This window comes from Azolla caroliniana, unplaced genomic scaffold (assembly GCF_043228905.1).
Source record: "Azolla caroliniana isolate FFs.n. ecotype wild unplaced genomic scaffold, voAzoCaro1.0.p SCAF_16, whole genome shotgun sequence".
In the NCBI taxonomy this organism is placed as follows: domain Eukaryota; kingdom Viridiplantae; phylum Streptophyta; class Polypodiopsida; order Salviniales; family Salviniaceae; genus Azolla; species Azolla caroliniana.
In genome coordinates this window covers 18,103,692-18,126,742 of record NW_028230451.1, presented here as the reverse complement: position 1 = coordinate 18,126,742, position 23,051 = coordinate 18,103,692, and the positions used below count along the sequence as shown (strand labels likewise).

Here is a 23,051-nt window from a genome sequence, read left to right as displayed (position 1 = left end):
CGGTATCAGCGTAAACCGACCGAAAAGAAAATATAAATTTTAAAAAAAAATCAAAGTAATGATGATGGGGAGATCACAAGAGGTGGGAGCGCCACCATTCAATGAAGAGGCGTCATGAAGTAAAGGAGGACGTGCGCGTACTTGCTATTTAAAGCATAGAACGTGGGCACCGACGTACGAGGTATTATGCACGCACGGCAATCAAGAGAAGAATTGCTAATGATGACAGGAGATATGCACACACGGCAACCAAGAAAGGACACGCTAATTATGGCGGGAGATAGACATGCGCGGGAACCGAAAAAGGGCGGCTCGAGGCAAAAGCCACTATATAAGACACAGGCCTGCGAAGGACTTACTTTTTATGAATTTTCCTACACACAGGCGCAGAAGCACAGAAGAGCGATCCGACGCACAGAGCACACACATCCCGATCCCGAACAACAGACAGCAGAAGAAGAATCCGAACCAATGGCACTGTCGGAAGAGGCACGCCAATGGATGATAGAGAACGGGTTAGAAGGATTGTTGCGGATCGCCGACGCTCCACCACACGCAGAACCGGAGCAGGCGGCAGCATCGATTGATTTATCAGAAGTCACGGAAGGAGCGGTGCAGGCGCTCACGGGGATAAAAGCAGGAGGACTTCAAACGATCGAAAACCCTTCAAGTCAAATCCTGTTCGAATATTTCGGTGAGTATTCCATCAGCAGCAAGGCGTACCGAACACAAGGCGGAGAGAACCTGTTGTTCGGAGAAGTGGCCCGCGCCATGATGGAGTACGGATTCGTGAATTCTCGTCCCCCGGCCATAGCCAAGTACCGGGCAGCGTTCATAATGGCAACGTACGAAGGATTACAAGTGGACTGGCTCCATTTCATAACCGAAGGATTGAAGGAGGCCATCAAGAACCTTGTGGAAGGAAAAAAGCCATGTGTCGGGATAGCACAATGGCTAACGGTGTTAGTCCCACCGGTGCTCCCCATCAAACAAAAGAAAAGAGGTCGGCAGGAGACGACGCCGAAAAAGGTCACAAAGTGCCGACAGATCCTGGAGAAACACACCCCCGGATGGACCTAGGAAGAAGCAGAACAGCAGGAGGAAGGACCATCCCGACAGCAACATGAACCGGCAACAAAGGCAAAACCGGCAGGAAAAGGCAAAGGAAAACCGGCGAGGAAGACCAACAAGGAACCGGTCGAGGAAGAACCGGTAGCACTCAAACCAATCAATATAATGCTGCGACGGCCGGAACCGGAACCAGAGGACTTTATACAAAAGGTCCGTCTGGTAGCCGCACCGCACCGGAGGAGGAAGCTGAGACGGAAGAAGACTCATCCGAACCATTGGTAAGACTCCCAGCAAGACAAGGTCGGGAGAGACGGGCAAGAGGACCGGCTCCACCAGTTGACAGAACTCAGCAGAGGGCGCAAGGACCACCTCCAGTAGCCGGGGCGGAAGCAGTACTGGAACCCGCACCGAGGGAAGCAGTACCGGAACCCGTTTTGCCGGACTTCAGAGAATCGGTCATTCCGGAGAAGAGGAATGAACAAGCGCCGGAGCCAGAGAAAAGGCCGGAAAAACAGCCTGAGTTAAGAAGTAGAAGTGAGCAATGCTACTCCGACACAGGAAGCACAAAGCCACAATGGCTGAGATGGCTTTCGGAGCAGGTGTCGGGAGCAGCGGACCAGTTAGAGGAAGAAGAAACGCGTTGTCGTGACAATTTTCGGCTACGGTGTGAAACCGAGTGAGACGAATAAACCAAGGATGTGCAACATTGCACATGCACTTAGCAAATAAACCTAGCCTAATGGCACTTGAGTTCATACAGAGGGGTGCAAGCAAGGATTGAACCTTGCACCTCTAACATACAAGATAATTGCCTTACCACTAGGACAACTATCATATAGTGTAGATTGTATGTATTTCCTTTTCATATACAAATTATAGACGAAACAACCATAGAAAACCATGTGCACAAAACCATGGTTTTAAACCCATGGTTTGTGCATGACATAAGCAAAACCGTGTGCACAAAACCATGGTTTTAGCCCATGGTTATGTGCATGTCACGAGCATGGAAAGACCTATAAAAGCCTCTAGTTGGGCTTGTGTAAGGGGGGCTCAATATGTGATATCACCAACACCATTATCATCAATATAAATTATATTTGTCTTTATCTTCTTCATATTTTTCTACTTCTCAAGTGTACAATTTTTCTTCTTCTCAAGTAAACCATTTTCATTTAATCTTACATTGATCGTCATCTAGCGTCGATAATTCCGCGATCATCCTCCCCAGTCCAAGACCCCGGTGGTCGCTCGAGTAGCACACGCACGCGCGAATCTTCGCGACATCATCTGGTGAACCCGACGTGAAGAGCAGCAGGGGAGGACGAAGATGGATGGCGAATATCTCATGGAGGCAATGGCAAGAAGGATGATGGAGTTTCTGAGAGAAGAGAAAAGAAGAAATGAAGCCCAACAAGCCGTCGACAAAGTAGTCGAACGAATGAGCTATTTCAACGGCGCCGATGTCCAAAGTTTCCTAAAAGTCTACAATGCGGAGATGGATTCAAGAGGTGTGGACAAAGCTATGAGGCTAGAGTACTTTTGTCGGGTGGTGTCTCAACAGATCTTCAAAGATGTAGAAGAGCTTCTAGAAGCTCATGATTCGTGGTCGACTTTCGAGGAGGCTCTATTGGAGGAATATGACTATGAGAGACTAAAGGGACAAGATCGACACAACTTCGACCAATGGGTGGCATCAGCGAAGACCCACCAAGGCGCAACACAAGCATTCGTAGACTTCGAGCATCATTTTTCTCAATTGTCGGAGCGGGAACAAAGATTGGTGGGGGTCGATAAGGTCCTTATGTTCGTGAAGTCAATCGATCGAATGGAAAGGATGGCGATCGGCCTCAAACTTGAAGAAGATGATGGTGCAAATGGCCTCATCGAGGATTGGAGCAAAGTGGAAAGTGTATGCCGACTACACGATAAGGGGCAAGCGAGAATATCGACGACAACAAGACGGCCCATGAGGGACGATCGAAGAGGGACGAGATGCAACAACGCACCACCAACAAAAGAAATGAAGCTTAGAAGGGAGACAAAACCGAGGCGAATGGTGATCGAGGGAAAAGAGACCTCCCAACAAATGCGGGTTAATGAAGTGGCCGATACAAAGGCTCTGGTTCAGTATGACGGTACCGAGAGAGAAGGTGTGAAACAAGTCACCTTCTTGTCTTACAAAGAAACGACGGCGAAGGAGGAGGCCGATGACTCGAGGACGGCGAACGCCACTTCGAGGGAGGATAAATGTTTTGGAACACGCATTGTGTACGAAACATCGGGTGATGACGGCGCAAGCATGAGAAAAGCTTGCATGATCGAGGGAGAAAAAGTGTTTGAGTCTGAAGAGATTGAGGAGGTAGCCATGACAAACGACATCGAGTCGGAGGTGGCTATGGACGAGTCGACAACGGATAGCCATGTCAAGACTTTCTCCACGATTGTTCCAGAGACTTCGGCGGTTGCACCCGTGTGCCAACGTGAGACCGGAGAGACGGAAGGTGGTGAAGGGAAGACAAAGGCACAACACAAAGAGGAAGAAGATCGAGCAAGAAAGGATATCCCCACACCTATTCTAGAGACTTCGGCGGTTGTGCACGTGCGCCAACGTGAGACCGGAGAGACAGAATGTGTGGACAAAAAAGAGGACGACCGGAAGGGCGATGAAGAAGACAAGGTAAATGTAAATGAACGAAGGGATTCCTTCACACTGGTTCCGAAGACTTCGGCAGTCGAGACCGTGTGTCGACATAAGACTGAAGATAAAGGAGGTGGCGAAGAGGAGACAATATGGCTCGCGGCGAGCATACACGGAGGGAAGGATATGGCCGACGTGGAGGCCAAGGATGAACCTGCGGTTGAGTTCGATGGAGAGGTTGCATGCGGGAAGGAAGGAAGAGTCGAGAACCGGTTGAACCGGAAGACGATCCGGTCGGGATTCCGACCCGAACGAAAGAAGATCCACATGGGAGCCGATCGACCGGGGCCGACCCGACCGAAACCTAATTCGGCGAAAATCGATCGGAGGATTCCGATCCAAAAGGGGGCCAACCCAGCCAGAATCAATCGGTCGAGCCCGACTCGGGGAAATGTGAATGAAGACGAAGGCCAACCAAGCCAAGAAGCGATCGGTGGAGACCAATCCGGACAAGGGCAAACCCGGCCTAATCGGAGATCAACACGAACGATCTACAATACCCAGTTGAAGACGGTGAGCGTGAGGAGTGGCCAGGAGTCCAATCGAAGGACACGCGCGGTGGACGAAGGAAGAGCGGTCGTATCGACGACATCGTTCGGTAGATCTACTACAACCGATCGGGGAAGAAGGTGTGAGCGCCGGATATGGTGGACCGGGTGGCTACGGTGGTTCGGTTGGAAAGATTGCGCATACTCGAAGTGGAAGACAAAGTCGACGAGCGTGTAGAGGAACTCGGTTGATCACCGTTGCCAAAGATCTCACCTCTTCACCTTTCTCGGGTTGGAAAGATTGCGCATACTCGAAGTGGAAGACAAAGTCGACGAGCGTGTAGAGGAACTCGGTTGATCACCGTTGCCAAAGATCTCACCTCTTCACCTTTCTCGGCACATACCGGAGGATGTGCGGGTTTGGTGGGGGTGGATGTCGTGACAATTTTCGGCTACGGTGTGAAACCGAGTGAGACGAATAAACCAAGGATGTGCAACATTGCACATGCACTTAGCAAATAAACCTAGCCTAATGGCACTTGAGTTCATACAGAGGGGTGCAAGCAAGGATTGAACCTTGCACCTCTAACATACAAGATAATTGCCTTACCACTAGGACAACTATCATATAGTGTAGATTGTATGTATTTCCTTTTCATATACAAATTATAGACGAAACAACCATAGAAAACCATGTGCACAAAACCATGGTTTTAAACCCATGGTTTGTGCATGACATAAGCAAAACCGTGTGCACAAAACCATGGTTTTAGCCCATGGTTATGTGCATGTCACGAGCATGGAAAGACCTATAAAAGCCTCTAGTTGGGCTTGTGTAAGGGGGGCTCAATATGTGATATCACCAACACCATTATCATCAATATAAATTATATTTGTCTTTATCTTCTTCATATTTTTCTACTTCTCAAGTGTACAATTTTTCTTCTTCTCAAGTAAACCATTTTCATTTAATCTTACATTGATCGTCATCTAGCGTCGATAATTCCGCGATCATCCTCCCCAGTCCAAGACCCCGGTGGTCGCTCGAGTAGCACACGCACGCGCGAATCTTCGCGACAGCGTAGGCAACACCTGACGCATACAACAACCCAGGAGTTGGTCACGCTCCGAACACAGATCCAGGAGTTGCAAGGGGAGCTGTTGCAGGCGAGGGAAAGAATTCAACAAGCACAAGTTGTCACCGAGCCGGTTGGGACAACAAGGAAGCAACCAGAACCAGAACCAGAACCGATAGCCTTGCAAACTGGCCCTGAGACCGAAAAAATAATAGAAACCTTGCGAGAGGAGTTAAAAGCTCAGGAGGCATTAAGGGAAAAAGAAAGGGAGTAGCGGAAAGCGGTGGAGGACGACAGACGAAGAATAGAAGAAGGCCTCCGGAAAGGCCGAGCCACTAATGACCGACGGCAAGAAGAAAAAAAAAAGCTGCAAAAGGAGAAGGACCGACTGCGTCGATAGGCCGAGCAGGAGATAGGGCGACTGCAGGAAGAACTCCGACAACAGAAGGACCGAGATGACCGGTTAAGAGCTCAGGTGAGCCGACGCCTGAAGCAGAAGGTGGAGGACTTCGACCGACTCTACCGAGATCACAAGCAGGCCGAGTCGGACAACAAGAAACGGGCAGCAGACTACGACCGGCAAATAAAGAAGCTGAAAGAACAGCTCAAAGAGACCCGATTGGACCTGGCTAAGACAATGGACGAGGTCAGTGCCAAAAAGGAAGCATTGTCGGCGGAAATAACCCAAACGACGGAGAGAAGGAAGGAATTAGAGGCGTTAAGGCAGGAAAAGCTGGATCTTACCAAGATCCGGAATGAAGAAAAGGAAAGATCGACCTTCACGCTCAACAAACTGCAAAGTGCCTATGAAAAGCAGAGAGTGGATTACGAAGCCCAGGCTCAAATAATGGCCGACATTATAAAACGGGCAAGGAAGGAAAAGCAAGAAGCTTATGCGCATGCTAAAGCGGGGGTTGACCGGATCAAGCTCATCATGTCATGTTGGAGTACCCGAGCTCAGGCAAGCATCAACGAAAGTACGGAAAAGCTATGGAAGGAGTGGTCACAACAGGCAGCCGAGCTGCAGACACTCCGAGCTGATGCCGAGAATCGAAGGAAGACCGGTGACAAGTTCTACAAGATGGATGAAGAAAGTATAGTCGCCATTCGGGAAGAGTTGTCGGAGGATTTCTACGCTTTAGCGGGAGAACATCTCAAAGAAATCCGAGGGTTGGTAGAGAGGTTGGATGACGGGCAGCTCGCAACTCAGTTGGAGTTGGAGAAATACGAGCAGGACCGGTTACGACAGGAAGCCGAGGGAAGAACGACGCCAATCACTATAAGTGAGGGAGAGCGACCGGCTGAAGCTGAACCAACCGACACCGAACAACCCCGACAAGGAATACCCGAAGAAGAACTTCCGGTCCAAGAAAATCAAGAAGATCAGGTGCAGACCGATGCCAGGGAAGAAGAAGAGCTGAGACCGGAAAACATCGGAGCAGAGGAAGAAGGCGCACCGAACCGACCAGTCGAGACCGGAGAAAGCAACACTGGTAACAGAACAGAGCCTGGAACGGAGGAAGAACAGGAAGAACCCGGACGGAGCGGTGAGGAAGCACCGGCACCACAGAATCAAGCAGAGCCGGAGCAGCAAATTTTTATGGAACAGCCAACCCAACCGGAGGTCGGAGACCAGGCAGGCAAGGAACAGGAATTGGAAGAAGAGGCACCACTTGACACCTTCGAGCGGAGTTTGCTCGATATTTTGGAGGAAGACTGAGGCCGGGAGTGGGTTCGAAGTGCAAGGCACTTTCCCACGGGCGTGCCATGTGTTGGCCGGTCAGAAGAGCAAGGACAAGTGGGAAGGCGGAGTCGGATCGGATAATAGGAAGTAAATAATAGTATATTTATTATTCGGAGGGACGGATCCGGTACAGTTGTATCGATCCGGATCCGGACCGATTCGGATGCCGGTGGCCTAAGCGCACCGATTGTAACCTTGCCGGATGCCTATAAAAGGATCCAATGATTTGTAAATGCTTTACGAAAGTAATACAATTATACTTATTGCGTGTTTATCTTTGTCTTTGTATTGTTTTACCGTCTGTGCTTAGTGTAATCATCTTACGCGTGTAACCTAGCATCCAATCCTTACCACCCCTTTGGAGAAGTGTCGGATAAACACCTGTGTTGAGGCTAGTCCGGCCAGGCATACAACACCAGGCTCGAAGTAGATCAGCATTTGGAGGGATTGATGTGGTAGGGTGTGCAGGGTCAAAGGTCGTCATGGGCTCAGGGTCTCCTCCTGTGGGTCCCCCCTAGGTACAAGCTAGTGCTAGATAGTACTTATCTTGAAGTCAATGACGCATACTTCAAGACTAAGTACATCGTAACTTGCCCACAAAATATTCTAGTTGACTTGATTAGCCAATCCTATTACCTATTTCTCTCTTTCCTAAATACATTGTGTCCTACGCATCTACGGTTTCCTAGATTAACACCTTATCTACCCATATGGTCGAGTTGCACACTAGCCGCTCCTCATTTGGGGCGCTATCACAAAATGTGCACTCTAAGAGCATATATGGAGATATATTTACAACTTGGGGATGATCATTGATTATATCTAACAATGTGCATGTATTTACACATATCAATATACTCATTCTCACATTTGTGCACACGTGCAACAATACTTTTAACACAACGACCCTACATTTAACCATCCACATACCCTCACACTTATGGACTTATTTACATATGATCCTACATATACCACACAACAACAACATTTGCCATTGGTGCGATGGATTTGTGTACTTTTGCTCCAGCCAATGCTCAATCTTCTGGGTTATGAAACCCTGATATCTATATCCATCGTAATTCAAACAAAGGTGATAATAATACAAGAACCATCACCGTCTATGGGAATCGAACCCACGACCACATGGTTAAAAGCCACGCGCTCTACCGACTGAGCTAAGACAGCTCCACGCATATCTCATTGTTAGCATGAAACCGCCACAATACAAAAAATATATGTATGGCATAACAACTACTATGGGTTCTCCATTTTAAGGTTGATACACGGACAATAATCAAACTAAGCAGAAAACACACCAAAAGCATCTAGCCAATGCTCAATCTTCTGGGTTATGAGACCCCTATATCTATATCCATCGTAATTCAAACAAAGGTGATAATAATACAAGAACCATCGTCGTCTATGGGAATCGAACCCAGACCACATGGTTAAAAGCCACGCGCTCTACCGACTGAGCGAAGATGGCTCCATGCAAATCTCATTGTTAGCATGAAACCGCCACAATACAAAAAATATATGTATGGCATAACAACTACTATGGGTTCTCCATTTTAAGGTTGACACACCGACAATAATCAAACTAAGCAAAAAACACACCAAAAGCATCTAGCCAATGCTCAATCTTCTGGGTTATGAGACCCCTATATCTATATCCATCGTAATTCAAACAAAGGTGATAATAATACAAGAACCATCGTCGTCTATGGGAATCGAACCCAGACCACATGGTTAAAAGCCACGCGCTCTACCGACTGAGCGAAGATGGCTCCATGCAAATCTCATTGTTAGCATGAAACCGCCACAATACAAAAAATATATGTATGGCATAACAACTACTATGGGTTCTCCATTTTAAGGTTGACACACCGACAATAATCAAACTAAGCAAAAAACACACCAAAAGCATCTAGCCAATGCTCAATCTTCTGGGTTATGAAACCCCTATATCTATACCCATCGTAATTCAAACAAAGGTGATAATAATACAAGAACCATCGTCGTCTATGGGAATCGAACCCATGACCACGTGGTTAAAAGCGACACGCGCTACCAACTAACCGAAGATGGCTCCACACAAATCTCATTGTTAGCATGAAACCGCCACAATACAAAAAATATATGAATGGCATAACAACTATGGGTTCTCCATTTTAAGGTTGATACACCGACAATAATGAAACTAAGCAAAAAACACACCAAAAGCATCTATTATCGGTGCGACAACTTTGTTTATACTTTTGCTCTAGCCAATGCTCCACATTTTAAAATATGTACTGCCTATATGAATATCACATCCTAATAATACAAGAACCATCGTCGTCTATGGGAATCGAACCCATGACCACGTGGTTAAAAGTGACGCGCGCTACCAACTAACCGAAGATGGCTCCACACAAATCTCATTGTTAGCATGAAACCGCCACAATACAAAAAATATATGAATGGCATAACAACTATGGGTTCTCCATTTTAAGGTTGATACACCGACAATAATGAAACTAAGCAAAAAACACACCAAAAGCATCTATTATCGGTGCGACAACTTTGTTTATACTTTTGCTCTAGCCAATGCTCCACATTTTAAAATATGTACTGCCTATATGAATATCACATCCTAATAATACAAGAACCATCGTCGTCTATGGGAATCGAACCCATGACCACGTGGTTAAAAGCAACGCGCGCTACCAACTAACCGAAGATGGCTCCACACAAATCTCATTGTTAGCATGAAACCGCCACAATACAAAAAATATATGAATGGCATAACAACTATGGGTTCTCCATTTTAAGGTTGATACACCGACAATAATGAAACTAAGCAAAAAACACACCAAAAGCATCTATTATCGGTGCAACAACTTTGTTTATACTTTTGCTCTAGCCAATGCTCCACATTTTAAAATATGTACTGCCTATATGAATATCACATCCTAATTCAAACATATATGATAATAATACAACAACCATCACCATCTATGGGAATCGAACCCACGACCACGTGGTTAAACGCCACGTTGTTACGGGCATGACCATATCCTATGGTAAGTTTTACCATAGTATTCTATACATGTGGATAGAGTAGTATGGTAAAACTTACCACGAGATATGGTAATGGCCATAACACAGCCGCTCTACCAATTGCGCTAAGATGGCTCCATGGTAATCTCATTGTTAGCATGAAACCGCCACAATACGAAAATTATCGTAATAGCATAACAATTGCTAGGGTTCTTCGTTTTTAGGTTGACACCCCGAAAGCAGTGAAACTAAGGAAAACACACACCAAAAGCATCTACTATCGATGCGACAACTTTCAGTTTTGCTCTAACCAATGCTCCACGTTCTAAAATATCAACCGCTTATATCAATATCGGATCCTAGTTGAAACATATATGATAATAATACAATAACCATCCCCATATGTGAGAATCATACCCAGGCCTAGGTGGTTAAAAGCCAAGCACCCTACTGACTGAGCTAAGACGGTTCCACAAGAATCTCATTGTTACCTAAACTCACTGACCATACTCTAACAGATTCTACTAAGAGGACTTCATGTGAATGTTGTTTTAAGGTTAACACCCTCAAAGTATAGAAACTAAGCTAATAACACAACAACAACATCGGTTCCACAAGAATTTCATTGTTACCTAAACTTAGTCACCCTACTCTAACAGAGTCTACTAAGAGAACTTCATGTGAATGTTGTTGTAAAGTTAACACCCTCAAAGTATAGAAGCTAAGCTAATAGCACAACAACAACATCAGTTCCACAAGAATCTCATTGTTACCTAAACGCACTCACCCTACTCTAACAGAGTCTCCTAAGAGAACTTCATGTGAATGTTTTTGTAAGGTTAACACCCTCAAAGTATAGAAACATGACTTCATGTGAATGTTGTTGTAAGGTTAACACCCTCAAAGTATAGAATCTCATTCTTACCTAAACTCACTGACCCTACTCTAAGAGAGTCACCTAAGAGGACTTCATATGAATGTTGTTGTAAGGTTAACACCCTCAAAGTATAGAATCTCATTGTTACCTAAACTCACTCACCGTACCCTAACAGGGTCTCCTAAGAGGACTTCATGTGAATGTTGTTGTAAGGTTAACACCCTCAAAGTATAGAAATAGGACTTCATGCGAATGTTGTTGTAAGGTTAACACCCTCAAAGTATAGAAATAGGACTTCATGTGAATGTTGTTGTAAGGTTAACACCCTCAAAGTATAGAAATAGGACTTCATGTGAATGTTCTTGTAAGGTTAATACCCTCAAAGTATAGAAACTAAGCTAATAGCACAACAACAACATCGGCTACCGTGTGACGAATTTGTCTACATTATTGTTCTAGACAATGCTCCAGTTTTTGGAATATCAACCCCCTATATCAATATCGCATCGTAATTCCAACCTAGGTGATAATAATAGAAAACCATCGTTGTCTATGGGAATTGAACCAACAACCACGTGGGTAAAAGCCACGCGATCTACCGATGTCGTGGAGAAAACCGTCCTAAGAGAAATCAGTGGATGATATGCGTGAGCCGGCCCTTACACACAGGCACATGTTTTGATATATTTATATACATAGTTAAGTACAGGCCCGCGATGTAATTATCCTAGGTAGCACTAGTTCATTAAGTAGGGAATCGAAGAGAATAACAGGGATTTAACGTTCTGTAAACGGCTCTCTCCTTATGCTATAAAAGGAGAGGAAAAGGGCCTAAGTAGGGATCGCGCATTTAGAGAGGACGAAGTGTTGTCGGACTGGGAACCGAGCTCTTTCCTCCACCATCGTTGTTGCAGGGATTTTGGGGTTAGGTTGGCTGCCTCTACTGCATGAAAGCCCACATGCTTCCGGTAGAGGATCCACCACGTATTTCAGGTGAATTAAGGCGGCAGAGGAATAAAAAATGAGGGGATCAGAGCTCGCCGAAGCCATGGCGGCAGCAGTCGATCAGATTGTAAGTGCTCCCGAGGGCACGGGCGCCCTCGACAAGGCCATCAAAGCAATCGTCAGCACAATAGGCCGGTTCGATGGGAAGGACGCCACGAGTTATTTGGTGGCCTACCGGGCGTAGATGGTGATGAGGGACATCCCGGAAGAAAGGCATTTGTCTGGGTTCCCTCGGGTAGCGACACCGGGCATCCACGCAGAGGTGCTCAAGGTGCAGACTGGATGCAGGACCTAGGGAGAATTTGAAGCGCAACTCTTCGAGCGACACGGGTTTGATGACACGCTTCGATTATCGAAGCGGGACTTTATGGATTGGGTAGAGACCCCAAGAAAGGGGAGGAATGCGCCAGCCGTCCTCCGGGAGTTCGAGGAACGCTTCGCACGACTTTCGGCGCTGGACAAGACCGTACTGGACACGAGTCGTGTCCTTTTTTTCGTCAAAGCTGTGGACGTGTGGGATCGGGAGCAAGTGGGTCTCCTGTTGGAGACGGACGATGGGCTGACGGCCGACTAGGCCGTGGTAAAGGGGGTTTGCGGCGTGAGTGGGTCGACAAACGGCGTGAGTGGGTCGATAAGGGCTTGTTGGGGGCAGCAGGGGTTGCGGCAAGAAACCTCAAGGGACCCCCACCGGCACGCAAGGAGGAAAACCGGGGTTGGCTTGAGACAGGTTCATCCAACGTGGTCAAGGGCACATCCAATAGAGTGGCTCTGGAAGAGCTGACGCAGATGGTACGAGACCTCCACATTGCACAAGCGAGGAGGGACGGCGGTGAGCAGCCTCGTGACCGAAGGCCTCCAGGTGGGCATCGGCGCTTGTGGTGTGACGCGGTCGGTCACGTCCGGAAGGACTGCGTGGACTTCGCGGAAGCAATAAGGGATAATGTGGTATACCTATGGAACGGGAGGTGCACGCTAGCAAGACCCGGAGAGACCTAGAGCTGAATATCGGATGGGGAGGTGAAGAGACTGATGGAAGAAGTAGCGACACGCCACGCGGAGACACCATCCACTACTCAGTGTCGGCAAGAATCTGGGTCGGGAGTGACGAAGGCCGGAAGAGGAAAGGCTCCGGGTTTTGGCCGGTGGTACTAGAAGGCCTCGTCGGCGTACTGTTGAGAAGAGAGGAAGCAGACCGTGTGGAAAGACGTGTCCAGGAGGTCACCAGGTGGAGCAATCCGATTGAAGAAAAGATCGGCTTTGTGGAAGCCGTGTGCCAGAACTACGAAGTTCTGGTAGAAGACAAGCATGCGGAAAGGCCGGAGGGGCCAGATCTTCGCAACGGTACGAGACCCGATTCGGGCCGAAGTAGAATGACGTCGGTATCGTCGACTTGGTGAAGCGGAAAAGGCTTTCGACAGAGCCGGAGCCAGAGAGGCCGGTGGAGGTGCGAACGACGCACCTAGAAGACATGGCCCTAGAAGATGAGTTGACGGAAAGCCACTATTCAAAGCTCCACCGGGCAAGAGCCACTATGGAGACCCCAGTTAGGATCGGGGACGTCCAGGAGCCGGTGTTAGTATTAGTAGACCACGGTTCGGAGATCAACCTGATGTCTATGGACTTCTACAAGAAAGGCAAGTGGCCGATCAACACCAAGCACGGGTGGAAAATACGAGCGGTGATGCGCACCATGGAGGAGTTACATGGGGCATGCCCGAATGTGCAGGTGAAAATAGGTGATGTCGAGATCGACTAGCACTTCTTCGTGTAGGAGACATCCTCGCATTCGGTGATACTCAGAGAACCGTACCTTATGGCAGCACGTATGGAGACGAAAGTGTTGGATAACGGTTCGGCGTATGCACACGTGAAGAGCCAAGATGGACGACACTCCATCCAATTCCTGACCGTGCGACCAAACCATGAGCGCAATCGCAAGACCCTCGGCGGCGAGAGTAGAGGGGATTTTTAGAGAGGGCTATCAAGGCGTGGGGCCGTGATAGTCCGGACACCCCAGAGGATCCCCACACATTTACCATAGGTCAAAAGTTTTGGTTCTCCGATAGCGGAGGTTGTACGATAGCTGACATCATTGGCCGGGAGAAGAAGCAGGCGGAGGAATGAGTCAGGATACGTGGAGTCCTCACCCTCGATGAGGAAATTAGCGGCGCCGTGGAGGCGGTCCCTTTCGATGACACCATCGAGGAAATTGGGAAGGTGATCAAAGAAGGCCTCAGTGAAGACTGGATGATTCCGGTTAACTCGGTGGAAATGTATGAAGTCATTACTGACTTTGGGGAAAGGGTCAAGTCGGATCGGACGACCTGCGTGCATACGAGGTACAAGAGCTCACATCCCAAAGCTGATGGAGCTACTGAAGCAGAAGGTGGAGATGGGCATCCTCAAACCGTCAAGTACCCCATACTCGAATCGGTGGTTTACTATGCCTAAGAAGAACGGCACGTTGCGCTTCATTAAGGACCTGCAGTCGATCAATAAAGTGACCATTCGGAACGCAGGAGTCGGACCAACGATCGACGAGTTTGCAGAGGCCTTTGTCGGGAGGTTGATCTATTCGGTCGGGGATCTATACTCAAGGTACAACCAGTTCCAACTAGCCGAGGAGAGCAGGGATGTCACAACGATGCAGACACCTCTCGGCTTAGTGCGGATGTGTATCCTGCCGCAGGGAGGGACAAACTCAATGGCGCACATGGTGAATGCGATGAACAAGGTGCTGAGGGACTGCATCCCAGACATCACCATGCCATGTCTGGACAATATACCGATAAAGGGGTGCCCGTGGAGGATAAGGATGAACGGTTGGGCCGGACGGATGTCGAAGATTCGTGGCGTACCACATTGACGACTGCGAGAAGGTACTGCAAAGACTAGAGGGTGCGTGGCTCACCCTCTCCGGAGAGAAGTCGGCTTTCAGGCAGCTAGAGATCTTTGTGGTCAGTCACTTACGCGGGCCTTACGGCCAGAAACCGTCTCCAGCATAGGTAGAGGCCATCTCTGCGATGAAGGAAGAATGCAAGTCAGTTACGGAGGTGCGGAGGTTCTTGCGGGCATGCGTGTTCTATCACATTTGGATCCTGCACTACGCACACGTCGCAGAACCGCTCTACGGGTTGCTTAAGAAAGGGAGAAATTTTGAATGGAGTAACAAACATACGGAATCAATCTGGAGATTAAAAGAGGCGCTTACCGCGGCACCGGCTCTCCGGAAGGCGGTCTACGACAAGAAGGTCCCCATCTACATAACCATAGACACAAGCCCGACCGAGATCGGATGGGTGATCAATCAGGAGGACGAGAGTGGCGTGCGGTTCCCGATCTGATTCGGGGCGAAGGTATTGAGCGAGCGATAGCGAGGATATGCCCAGGTCAAGCACGAACTGTGGGGTATCGTTTCGGCAGTCAAGGACAACAAGGACTATCTAATTGGAACGGAAGTAATAATTGAGATGAACTACCTACCAATTCTCAGTATGGTTTCCAGATGCGCGACTCCAGACCTTGAAATGCTCAGGTGGATCATGTACATCAAGTCTCTAAATCTAGAGATACGACACATCTCCAGTAAGGACAACACCATGGCCGATATGCTTTCAAGAGCACGGTTCGACGATGAAGATGGCATGGTTTCGGAGAATGAAGAAGTTGGTGAGGACTTCTTCGAGTCGGCTCACATAGCGGCAAAGGCAGGGAGCACTCCGGTGCTTAACGAGTTCAACGAGAGCAAGTACGACAGGGAGTGGCTCCAGATCGGTGGGTTCCTGAAGACAATGATGCCAGGAGCGGCATGGACGAGGGAAGAGGTGAACCGGATCCAAAAGAAAGCATACCGATTCTTCCTGTGAGATGGAAGCATATGGAAGCACCCGAAGAAGCGAAACGGAGTCCCACTCCGGGTGGTGGCAAGGAAGGAGGAGCAAGAAGCATTGCTAACGGCGTACCACGAGAGTCCTTGGGCAAGGGACGGGGGGACATGGGCCACATTCGAGAAGCTGAAGGAGAAGTACTGGTGGCCGGGACTATACCGGGACGTGCATCGGTTCGTAATGACTTGCGAAAGCTGTTAGATCCATTCCATAGTCTGACATCGGGACGAGTTGCACCCAACTTACCCGTCGACCGTCCACTTCAAGTGGATGGTGGATCTAGTGACGATGCCGATGGGGGTAGGGCAGATGCAATACCTGGTGTTGACGCGAGAAGACTTGATGAACCACGTGGAGGGCCGCGCACTACAGAATAAGACAACTGCGGCGGTGTGCCGGTTCCTGATTGAGGAGGTGGTGTGCCGGTACGGGTGTGTAGGAAAGATCATGGAAGATCAAGGGGAGCTAGACGCGCAGGAAGCCGAAGAGTTGTTCGACCGCCTAGGGGTCAAGCTCTCCCTCACTACGGCGTACAACCCAGAGGCAAACAAGAAGGTGGAACACGGACACGGGGCAATCGTAAAGGCGTTGGTATGGTCCTGCGGAGGCCAAGTCCGGAATTGGCCGTGGCTCCTACCCTACACATTGTGGGCAGACCGAACTACGCACAATTCAGTAACCGGGTTCATGCCGGCGGAGTGTTACCCCGTACAAGATGTACGGAGAGTCAATGTGATGAGCGAGGGTCAAATGTTATCATGATGATTGTTGTGTGTGTGTAGGGGGCATAAATGTAATTGTGAGTCGATACGTATGTGAACACATGCACACATGTGTGCATGTGGATGGATACGAGGAGGTGTGAGTGAGTGTCCAGTATGAATGCTCTAGGGGGCTTACACCCCTTTGTATCTACCCCCTCTTGTACTATTTAACCCCTTATGGGGAATCTCTCTCTCTCTCTCTCTCTCTCTCTCTCTCTCTCTCTCTCTCTCTCTCTCTCTCTCTCTCTCTCTCTCTCTCTCTCTCTCTCTCTTGTTATCTCTCTTTCTCTCTCTCTCTCCCCCTTAACGTTGAATCCCCTTGGGAGGGGGGTGGAGCCATTCTAGGCACCACCCCCCACCCCGCAATGATTCTCAACATCTTCATCTCAATCTCTCTCACCATCATACTCTCCATCATCTTCATTATTACACCATGTCTATCTTCGTCATCGATAATCATCATTACCATTAACCCTAACCATAAAACCTATAACACGGAGCTGATGTACGGGTAGAAGCCGATCATGCCGATGGAGCGAGCGATCTCCTCATGGACCGCAGTGGACTAGAGAGATGAGATGAGCCAGGAGGAGTTGTTAGCGGCGCGAATCCAACAGCTCGAGAGATGACCGAAGGATGTAGAACGAGCGATGGCGAAGCTGCGCATGGCAAGGACAAAGAACAAGGGGCGATTCGACTAGACTCACCGACTAAGACCAAGGAAAATCGAGGAAGGCGACTAGGTTCCGGTCTACGACAGCAGCCTCGACAACCAGCACAAGGCAATGCGGAAGTTTGCAAGGAGGTGGTTCGGGCCTTATGCGGTGACAAGCGCCAATGACAACGGTACCTACCACCTTGTGGAACTCGATGGAACAAGAATAATTGTGCCAGTGGCTGGGAAGAGGATCAAGGCATTCAAGAAGCGGCATGAGGACAAGCCGGACCCAGAGGCATGAATGGCGATGACAACCGGTTCCGAGCAGGTGACGAACTAGAGAACGAAAGATAATCGTGGGTCCAAACCGTCCCTAGGAGAAATCAATGGATGATATGCGTGAACTGCCCCTTACACACGGGCACATGTTTTGATATATTTATATACATAGTTAAGTACAGGCCGGCGATGTAATTATCCTAGGTAGCACTAGTTCATTAAGTAGGGAATCGAAGAGAATAATAGGGATTTAATGGTCTGTAAACGGCTCTCTCCTTATGCTATAAAAGGAGAGGAAAAGGGCCTGAGTAGGGATCGCGCATTTAGAGAGGACGAAGTGTTGTAGGACTGGGAACCGAGCTCTTTCCTCCACCATCATTGTTGCCGGGATTTTGGGGTTAGGTTCGTTTCCTCTGTTGCATGAAAGCCCACATGCTTCCGGTAGAGTGCCCTCCATAATGAAACTAAGCTAATACCACAACAAGAGTGCCCTCCACATAAATCTTGTGGTTAGTTCAACATGTTTAAAGTATTGAAACTAAGCTAATAACACAACAAGACATCCACTCTCAGTGCGGCACCTTTGTGTACACTTATGCTCTAGCTAACACATCAACCCCCTATATTAATATCATATCGTAACTCAAATCTATGTCATAATAATATAGGAGCATTCTCCGCCTGTAGGAATGAGATCCATGACCACGTGGTTAGAAACCTTGCGCTCTATCGAATGAGCTAACATGGCTCCATATTAGTTTGGTTGATAGGTCAACACCCTAAGATTATTGGAACTAAGCTAACAACATAATGTTGATGGGTGGGGGGTAAAGCCAAGAATAGTTTCACCCCCCTCCCAAGGGGTTGGGTGTGAGCGAGAGAGACAGAGAGAGAGAAGGAAAGAGAGACACAAAGCAAGTGAGAGAGGAACTTCTTCTATTATCATTCATGCCCAGCCTCCATGGGTGCGGTTAAATAGGTAAATCAAGGTTACAATTGAAGGAAATACTAGGAAACATATAAGGTAGTTACATACCCTTCTAACAACTTACAGCCACTTTACAACACTCTTCCAGTTTTGCACACATGCACACAAATTTGCATGTGTTTACACATATCAATATACTCATTCTCACTTTTGTCCACACTTGTAACAATACTTTTAACACAACGACCTTTTGTGTGCATGTGTTTACATCTATCAATATACTCATTCTCACTTTTGCACACACTTGCATCAATACTTTTAACACAATGACATTCCATATACCTATCTAGGTACCCTCACACTTATGCACTCATTTACGCACAATACTACATATAACACACAACAACAATATCTGCTAAGAGTGCGATAGCTTTCTGTACTTTTGCTCTAGCCAATGCTCAATCTTCTGGTTTATAAAACCCCTATATGAATATCGCATCCTATTTTGAACATATATGATAATAATACAAAGACCATCGCCACCTATGGGAATCGAACCCACCACCACGTGGTTAAAAGCCACGCGCTCTACCGACTGAGCTAAGACAGCTCCACGTAAATCTCGTTGTTAGCATGAACCGCTACAATATGAAAATTATCCTAATAGCATAACAGCTACTTGAAAGTGCGACGGTAGGCTTCTTCTTAGTACTCCAGGATATTGCTCCTCCATTGAGTGAGGAGACAAATCTAGAGGTTGATCGTCGATTGGCTCTGTAGCCGGACCAATCGGCATCTGTGTACCCTTCAAGTCGAATTGGTGTGGCCGATTCGTAGAGAATAGTGCAACCCATTGTGTTGCTCACGTATCCGATGGAGGATCATGAGATAGATAAAGCTCCGGATCAATTGTCGATACTGATTCGGCTCGCACTTTTCTATGCCGGAGTCGAGATCAAGTTTGATATTTCGATCGAGAGGGGTTGCAACCGATTTACACTCAGTCATCCCGAACTAGTATAACAAGTTAAGGATGTAATGTCGTTGGGAGATCATAATGCCGGTTGGAGTCCGAATTACCTCGATGCCAAGGAAGTAATGGAGCTCCTTAATGTTCGTCATCTCGAATTTGTCGAAGGGGAGGGACTTGATCTTTTTTATGTCAACTAGATTTTCACCTCCAATGACCAAATCATCCACATATAGAATTATGACAATCGAACTTCCCGAATTGCTTCTTATGTAGAGGACGTTGTCGGATTTCGACATTCGGAAACCGTTTCGATGAAGTTATTGTCTTATCTTCGAATGCCAACCACGTGGTGCTTGCTTAAGGCTGTAGAGAGGCTTCTTGAGTCGGTAGATGGCTTTCGGATGAATGTTGGATTCGAAGCCGGGTGGTTGTACCATGTACACCTCCTCTAATTTGCCTTGAAGAAAGACGTTCTTGATGTCCATTTGGTGGAGGTGCCACCGTTTTGTTACTGCAAGTGCAATCACGATCCGCATAGTCGTCATCTTTGCCAGCGGGGCCAAATTCTCTTCATAACATTAGAACCAAGAGAAAAGATAGAGTGGCGGAAGAAAGATGTAAATAGATCACAAGACGAGAGGAATGAAATTATAAAAGAAGAATGAATGTATTAAGATAGAATGAGAATGGATACAAGACAGGTGATGAGGGCTTAAGATTGGTGTTGATTCGAATTGGTTTGAGAAGAATTGTATGTCTATATTTATAGGTTCCTATGGAATAGCCTAGAGATTTCTATAATATTCCATAATGTTCTAGACCTAGAATATTCTAAGATGTTCTAGACTGTTCTAGAGTATTTACAAGAACCAACGTATTACAAGAAGTAGATTTTATTATCTCATATGATCATAGGCTATCTTAATGGTTGGGTTCTCGATAATGTATTACAAGGTCTTGGGTTCAAGCCCAGGTGAAACCATGATGTTAATGTATTCATGACATTATCTCCCCTTAGAGAACGACGAGCAGAAGGCGGCCTTAATAATGTAAGGCCTAGTTTGTTTGGATAGCGGACAACATTAGAAACATTATTGACAGGCTCCCAAGTGCGATCACTCTTGGGAGGATAGCCTACCAAATAATAGAGTTTATTTTGCACAATCTTAGAATCGAGAATCGTAGCTACCTCGTATTCTAGGCCATCAACGAGCCCACGTGTGATCACTCTTGGGGGGATAGCCTACCAAATAAACCAGATAATAGAGCTTATTCCACACAATCTTAGAATCGAGAATAGCAGCTACCTCGTATTCTAGACCATCAACAAGTTGGATAGAGGGCGGAGGTGGCATGACACGATTAGAAATGGAATAGGTGCAACAAGGTTCCAAAAGAGAGCTATGAAAGACTAGGTGAAGCCGCATATGTGCTAGAAAACTAAGTCAAAAGGTTGCATCATTAATCCGTGTGGTGATGATAAAATAACCTAAGCGTTGATAATCGAGCTTCTCACATAGTCAGGTAGTCTTAATGTGACGATGAAGCAACCATACTTGGTCACCAACCTTAAAAGGAGACTTAAGATGATGACTATCTGCAGTGGTCTTATGTTGTGTGATCACTCAAAGGATAGCCTACCCAATAAACTAGATAATAGAGCTTATTCCGCACAATCTTAGAATCGAGAATAGCATCTACCTTGTATTCTAGGCCGTCATCAAGTTGGACAGAGGGTGGAGGTGGCACGACACGATTAGGAATGGAATAGGTGCGACAAGGTTCCAAAAGAGAGCTATGAAAGGCTGGGCGAAGCCACACATATGTGCTAGAAAATTAAGATGAAAGGTTGCATCATTAATCCGCGAAGTGATGAGAAAAGGACCTAAGCACTGATGATCGAGCTTCTCACATAGTCGGGTAGTCTTGATGTGACGAAGAAGCAACCATACTTGGTCACCAACCTTAAAAGGAGACTTAAGACAATGACTATCTGCATTGGTCTTATGTTGTGCTTGAGTTGTCTGAAGATGTGAAGATAATGCTAACTGGATTCAGTGTAGTCGATGAAGTTGATGCTCAGCACTAGGGTTTCGTGTGACCATGGGAAGATCCAAGATACACCATCGAGGATGGTTGCCGGTGTAGTCAAAAGAAATGTGTAACCTTGGTAGAAGAGTGTACCGTGTTATTCAATGCAAACATAGCAAGATGTAAAATATTACTCCAATCATCTTGTTGATAACTAATAAAGCATCGAAGATACTGCTCGACCGTTTGACTTGTGTGCTCTGTTTGTCCATCAGTTTGTGGATGATAAGACGAAGAGAGTTTGCAATAGATTTTGAGGTCTGCCCATAGGTGCTTCCAAAAATGAGAGATAAATTGACCACGATCGGTAATTATATCGTCTGGCGAAACACTTCACGCATAATGATATCTGCGGTTTCCTGACTATGTCCTTGACATAGCTAATTAGCTATGCAAAAAGCTACCATTGATAAATTAGCTATGCAAAAAGCTACCATTGAAAATAGTAGAGAGTTTTAATTATATAAATGATTGCCATAAATGTGCAACATAAATTGATATGTGTTACCCGTAGGAGTTGTACGGGGCGGCATAAGGGTAAAACACGTTGAAGGGGTTGTTCGGTATGTGTAATATGTATATGAATGTGTGAGGATGAGTATGTGTGAGCACATGCACAATTATGTACATGTGACAAGAGTGTAACGGTCGTCTCTTTTGTAATGGTTATTATTTACCGTTACATTTTGTATTATATAAACCCCTTATGGGGCATGTAATGAATATAGTTTTTTCCCCTCTCATTTGGTGTCATTTCCTATTTGTCTTTCTCTCTTGCTCTCTCTCTAACTTAACCCCCTTGGGAGGGGGGTGAAGCCATGCTAGGTTTCACCCCCCCACCCCAACAACAATATGTGCACCATAAATTATATACCGATTTCCTAGGTTCATTATACATGATCCTGTGCCACATCATGTGGGCCATCTTTGGTTGAGTATTCTAGCTTAGATTACTACCATTGTTGTTAAACCCTATTGAGTGCACTCCTCCATTGCCACCATTCTACACTCAGTTATCGGCACTATGTGGTCCAAGTATCATCTGCCACTGTTCGATCCGACGGAGTTCACTCCTCCATTGCCGTCATTCTACACTCAGTTGTCGCCACTGTTCAGTCCAAGCATCATCTGCCAAGTTCACTCCTCCATTGCTGCCACTCTACACTCAGTTGCCGCTACTGTGAAGGTCGTATATTGCTGCCACTTTTCGATCCGACGGAGTTAACTCCTTCTCCACTGCCGCCATTCTACTCTCAGTTGTCGTCACTGTGTGTTCCAAGCATCATCTACCACTATTCAATCTGACGGAGTTCACTCCTCCATTGCCATCATTCTACACTCAGTTGCCGCTACTATTCAGTCCTGGATTGCTGCCACTTTTCAATTTGACGGAGTTCACTCATCCATTGTCATCATTCTACACTTAGTTGCCGCTACTGTTCGGTCGTGTATTGCTACCACTTTTTG

At 46.9% G+C, this 23,051-nt stretch overlaps 4 non-coding genes across 4 annotated transcripts; all 4 read right to left on the bottom strand.

Annotated features, from left to right (window-relative positions):
• Positions 1 to 8,192: 8,192 nt before the first annotated feature.
• TRNAK-UUU (transfer RNA lysine (anticodon UUU)) lies at positions 8,193 to 8,265 on the bottom strand. Its single transcript has one exon. It is a non-coding gene; the product is annotated as a tRNA-Lys (tRNA).
• Positions 8,266 to 8,494: 229 nt separating this feature from the next.
• On the bottom strand, positions 8,495 to 8,566 carry TRNAK-UUU (transfer RNA lysine (anticodon UUU)). The gene has a single exon. It is a non-coding gene; the product is annotated as a tRNA-Lys (tRNA).
• Positions 8,567 to 8,795: 229 nt separating this feature from the next.
• TRNAK-UUU (transfer RNA lysine (anticodon UUU)) lies at positions 8,796 to 8,867 on the bottom strand. Its single transcript has one exon. It is a non-coding gene; the product is annotated as a tRNA-Lys (tRNA).
• Positions 8,868 to 19,057: 10,190 nt separating this feature from the next.
• TRNAK-UUU (transfer RNA lysine (anticodon UUU)) lies at positions 19,058 to 19,130 on the bottom strand. The gene has a single exon. It is a non-coding gene; the product is annotated as a tRNA-Lys (tRNA).
• Between the last annotated feature and the right edge of the window lie 3,921 nt (positions 19,131 to 23,051).